Here is a 5,772-nt window from a genome sequence, read left to right as displayed (position 1 = left end):
GGCCAGGTGCAGTGGCTCACGCCTGTAATTCCAGCGTTTTGGGAGGCCAAGGTGGGTGGATCACCTGAGGTCGGGAGTTCGAGACCAGCCTGACCAAAATGGAGAAACCTCGTCTCTACTAAAAATACAAAAACTTAGCCAGGTGTGGTGGCACATGCCTGTAACCCCAGCTACTTGGGAGGCTGAGGCTGGAGAATCACTTGAACCCAGAAGGCAGAGGTTGTGGTGAGCCAAGATTGTGCCATTGCATTCCAGCCTGGGCAACGAGAGTGAGATTCTGTCTCAAAAAAAAAAGAGAGATCAAGACCATCCTGGCCAATACAGTGAAACCCCATCTCTGCTAAAAATACAAAAAAAAAATTAGCTGGGCGTAGTGGTGCATGCCTGTAGTCCCGCTACTCGGGAGGCTGAGGCAAGAGAATCATTTGAACCCAGGAAGCAGAGGTTGTAGTTTAGCTGAGATCGCGCCACTGCACTCCAACCTGGCAACGGAGCAAGACTCCATCTCAAAAAAAATAAATAAATAAATAAATAAATAAATAAGAAAAAAAAATACTCTGTTGAATGTATATAGCACATTTTGTTGATCCATTCATCTGTCGATGGACACTTGAGTTGCTTCCACCTTTTGGCTGTTGTGAACAATGCTGCTATGAACATTGATATGGTTTGGATCTGTGTTCTCCACCAAATCTCATGTTGAATTGTAATCCCCAATGTTGGAGGGGAGGCCTGGTGGGAGGTGACTGGATCATGGGATGGATCCTTCAGGAATGGTTTGGCACCATCCCTTTGGTGCTATTCTTGTGATAGAGTTCTTATGAGATCTGGTTCTTTAAAAGTCTGTGGCACCTCCCCCCTCTCTCTCGGTCCTGCTCCCACTTTGCCCTCCACCATGAGTAATAGCTCTCTGAGGCCTCCCCAGAACCAGAAGCAGCCATGCTTCCTGTACAGCCTGCAGAACTGTGAGCCAATTAAACCTCTTTTCTTTATAAATTACACGGTCTCAGGTATTTCTTTATAGCAATGAGAGAACAAACTAATACAAACATGAATGTTCAAGTGTTCGAGTTTTTGTTTTCAATTCTTTTGGGTATATTCCCAGAAGTGGAATTGCTGGGTCGTATGGTAACTTTCTTTTTATTTTTATTTTTTTTAAGAGACAGGATCTTGGCTGGGCGTGGTGGCTTATGCCTGTAATCCCAGCATTCTGGGAGGCCAAGAAGGGGTGGATCACCTGAGGTCGGGAGTTCAAGAGCAGCCTGGCCAACATGGTGAAACCCTGTTTCTACTAAAAATACAAAAAATTAGTCGGGTGTGGTGGCGGGCATCTGCAGTCTCACCTACTCAGAAGGCCGAGGCAGGAGAATCTCTTGAACCCAGGAAGTGGAGGTTGCAGTGAGCCAAGATCGTGCCATTGCACTCCAACCTGGGCAACAAGAGTGAAACTGTCTCAAAAAAAAAAAGAGAGAGACAGAGTTTTGCCCTGTCACCCAGGCTGGAGTGCAGTGATGCAATCATGGCTCACTTCAGTCTTGAACTGCTGGGATCAAGCAATCCTCCTGCCTCAGCCTCCTGACTAGCTGGGACTAGAGTTGCCAGCTAACATGCCCAGCTAACTGTTTTTTATTTTTGTGTAGATGAGGTCTCACCATGTTGCTCAGGCTGGTCTTGAACTCCTGGTCTCAAGTAATCCTCCACCTCAGCCTCCCAAAGTATTGAGATTACAGGTGTGAGCCACCACGCCCAGCCCTATTTTTAATTTTTTGAGAACCTGCCTACCATACTGTTTTCCACAGTGGCTATACCATTTTTCATTCCCACCAGCGGAGCACAAGTGTAAATGTATAACTTTTAATGTAGCTTCCACGGTTGTATCCTATGTACTGTGCTCCTTGAAGAAAAGGTCTGTTGACATTCAACTTTATATCCTGAACAACACTTACTATAATTGATGCCTAGAAAATATTTGTTAAATAAATGAATAACTAAGGTATCAAAAATCACTATCTTGAAACAAAGAAATCTGCTTTTATTTGAAACATACTAAAAACTTCAGAGAAGACCAAATAGCTGCTGAACAGTGTGCCTAGAGAGATTCTTTTTTAAGCTGGTACATAAATCCAGAGTTTCATTTCTTAAAAACAAGTGGTCCCACAGTATATTTCTTTTCATCTCACCAGCTTCTTGTCAACACTAGGTTCATCTCCTGGTCCTGTTTCTTTTCTAGGCTTACAATAAAACTGATTTAAAGTAAAAGTTTCTTTAAGAATTATGCTACAATATGCTGATCTGAAAATAAATTTTCTAAAATTATTTTTTTTTTACCCATAAGGGGGCCATCAAAGATTTCCTGGTGATATTATTTCCTAAGAACTTATGCACAGGTTGTAAACTTCCTTCTGTCAGAGCGACTGGATAACACTTTTGATTATCTCTTCCACCCTGAATTTCTAAGTCGGATATAAATGCAGAAAGAAAATTGACTCAAAAGGCCTTTTAATTCACTATTATAATTAATAACTTTGTGTTATAGAGAAAAGTACTGCTTAAGTATATATAAAATAAAATTTTAAAATTTTATTTTCTAGGAACAGGCTCCTGGGATATTTTCCTTATAATGTTCTTCCTACTGTGTTACTACTAATTAGCATAACAAGGTAGAAAAAAGAGAGAAGGTGAAATAAATAAGTAAATGATGCTTCACAAAACCATAATATAGGTAGGTAGGCAAAATATTTGATATTTGCATAAACTTTAATTGTATAATCCTTGAGATTATAATCCCTGTGATTACTCAAGGCTGGAAAAATCACATCTTAAATAGTTCCCCAGCCCAAGACCCTACTTCCTCTTGATCTTCACACCTCCCTCGTGAGTCCCCATAGCTACGTTTCCTACCCCATGGCCTAACCCTCCGAGCCTTAGCTCACTGGACCAGGAATGGGCACTTTACCAGGACTAACCCAGTCCGTCTTTTGGAGACTCACCCTTGCACCTGAAACACACTGATTTGTTTACTGACTGCTTGAGTTGAGGATGTGTAACCCCAGACCCCTGGGATAGTCATGTTTAGCCAACTGCCCAGGAAGAAGCAGAGAAAGCCACTTGTAAACAGAACACTTACAGAAAGAAGAAACTGCTGAACCTGGAGGCATGTAGGAGTGTGGTGGTGCGGGGCGGGCAGGCAGCTGGACAGCTCCCAGTTCTGAAGGCTTTCCAATTTCTGCTTCCTGTGGTGCCTGGGAGTCATTCAAGTACCCAACACTCTTGACTTGGCCACCACAAGCTGGTTCCTGGAGGATTACTTAATTTTGAGTCACATATTGTCTGAAATAGGAGAGAGGGAAGAGTTAAGCTGGAGGATGCAGCCAGGTGGGCGCTCAGGGAGGTCTTGGGCAGTCTAGGTGGCAAGAACTGGGAGGCGTGAGGAGGGAGCTGAAGGTTTGAGGAGAGGGTGGCACGTTTCTTGTGCACATGTCGAGCGTGGGGAGCCTGCATCATGACCGCGGGAGATCTAAGCTCAAGAGAGGTCTGAACTAGAAAGAGAAAGACATAGGAGTTATTAATGTCTTGGTGGTATTAGTAGCCATGACAGTGAATGAGATCATTCAGGGAGAGTGTGAGAGCTGAGAAAAACGAGGGTCCGTGACAGAGCACTAATAATTAAGGGACAGATAAAGAAAAAAGGAGCAAAGAGGAGTCTTTGGGTTGGCAGAAAGACAAGGATTAGGAAAGTACAATAGCATGAAAACCGAGAGTGTTTTACACAAAAAAGAGAGGTCAAGAGTTGAACTGGGTTATGATCTACGGTGTCCACTGGATTTATTTATTTATTATTTATTTTGAGATGGAGTCTCGGTCTGTCACCCAGGCTGGAATGCAATGGCGCGATCTCGGCTCACTGCAACCTCTGCCTCCCGGATTCAGTGATTCTCATGCCTCAGCCTCCGGAGTAGCTGGGATGACAGGCACCTGTCACCACACCTGGCTAACTTTTGTATTTTTGTAGAGATGGGGTTTCATCATGTTGGCCAGGCTAGCCTTGAACTCCTAACCTCAGGTGATCCGCCCGCCTTGGCCTCCCAAAGTGCTGGGATTACAGGCGTGAGCCACCACTCCCCGGCCTGTCCACTGGATTTAATGATGTGGTGAGCATCGGAGGCCCAGTGAGAACCCCGGGGTGTGGCAGAAGCTTGATGGCACCAACAAAGAAATGAGTGGTAAGGAGGACTACAGATAGGGATAGGCAGCCCTTTGGAGGAATATGGCTAGAAAGCAGAGGAGAGAAAGAGAGCGGAGCTGGAAGGCAATGCGGAGTTGGGTACATTTGGGGGATCTGAGAGAGAGCTAAGAATGTCTAAATGGTTCACAGGAAGAAGTCTGAAGCAGGAGAGATGGAGGGGGATAAATGTTCCCCTTGAGTGAATCCCTGAGGATATAGAGGGGAATGGGGTCTAGGACCTGTGTGATGCTGCCCTTGGCGGCAATACCTATGACAGAGAGGAAAAGGAAGCAGGAGGGGAGGCTGAGCTCCGATGCAGACCCAGTGACAGCCTCAGCCAACCCCACGGGGAGCTTTAGAACCAGAATGACCTTTCCAAGTTGTCCTGAGTTAGGCCAAGATGGCTGGGCCTTTGTTTTTATTTTATTTTATTATTTTTTAAAGACAGGGTCTCACTCTGTCACCCAGGTTGGAGTGCAGTGACATGATCTTGGCTCACTGCAACCTCTGCCTCCCTGGTTCAAGCAATTCTCCTGCCTCAGCCTCCTGAATAGCTGGAACTGTAGGTGCACACTATTGCACCAGGCTAAATTTTGTATTTTTTGGTAGAGACAGGGTTTCACCATGTTGGCCAGGCTGGTCTCGAACTCCTGGCCTCAAGACATCCGCCCACATTGGCCTCCCAAAGTGCTGGGATTACAGGCATGAGCCACCGCACCCACCTGCTGGGCCTTTATACTCTTGTATCCGTCGGTGAGAGGACGTGGGCTGCCCAGACAGGGAAGAGCATGACCTTGGACAAGGTGGCTCTCTGATGCTAAGGCAACCTCTAAAGGGGCTTGGGAGCTGAACACTGCCTCCAGACAGTAAAACTGACACCCAGGACAATGAGTCCTTCACTGAAGCGGGTCTAGATGGCACAACACAGAGCCTACCACATTCCTATCCTCTACCGAGATAATGATATTTAAGTTTTTTGGCCCCGTGTTCAACTCCCTCTGCCATCTGACCTCTGCCCATCACACCAGCCTTCTCTCCCACCGTATAAGGAAGTCCCACTCCTCACTGTTCGTCCCTCTGTGCCTTCTCATCCCTCCATCGTAAATGATCCTGGTCTTATTCTATTCCTGCTTCAAAATCCATCTCAGAGGCAGCTGTTTCTGGAAATCCTTCCCTGCATCTCCCAGAGAATAGCAACTCTCTCCCTTGTCTCTCCTACCTCATATACATTTAAATGTTTGTGCTTAATTAGCCCAGGTTGTCAGTTGTCTCTCTTCCCAGTCAGGCTGTGAGCTCTGAGTACAGGGACATTCTGTGAATGATATTGGTGCTTCCAGCCCCACGTGCTCAGAATTGGGCTACCATTGGTTAAATGAATATGTGAATAAATTAATGAATAGATGAACGAATGAATGAGTGGGCAGAGCTGAGGCTCAGTGGGCTGACTAGTCTGGAGGCTGGTCTCAAGGAGTGATGGCAGCTGGCTGAAAAATAATGTCCAATGGGCATGTGAGCCCCAGTCCAACCCATCTTTTTTTTTCTTTTTT

The sequence above is a fragment of the Mandrillus leucophaeus genome, unplaced genomic scaffold (genome assembly GCF_000951045.1).
Source record: "Mandrillus leucophaeus isolate KB7577 unplaced genomic scaffold, Mleu.le_1.0 Scaffold335, whole genome shotgun sequence".
NCBI lineage: Eukaryota > Metazoa > Chordata > Mammalia > Primates > Cercopithecidae > Mandrillus > Mandrillus leucophaeus.
This window is presented reverse-complemented; position numbering follows the sequence as displayed.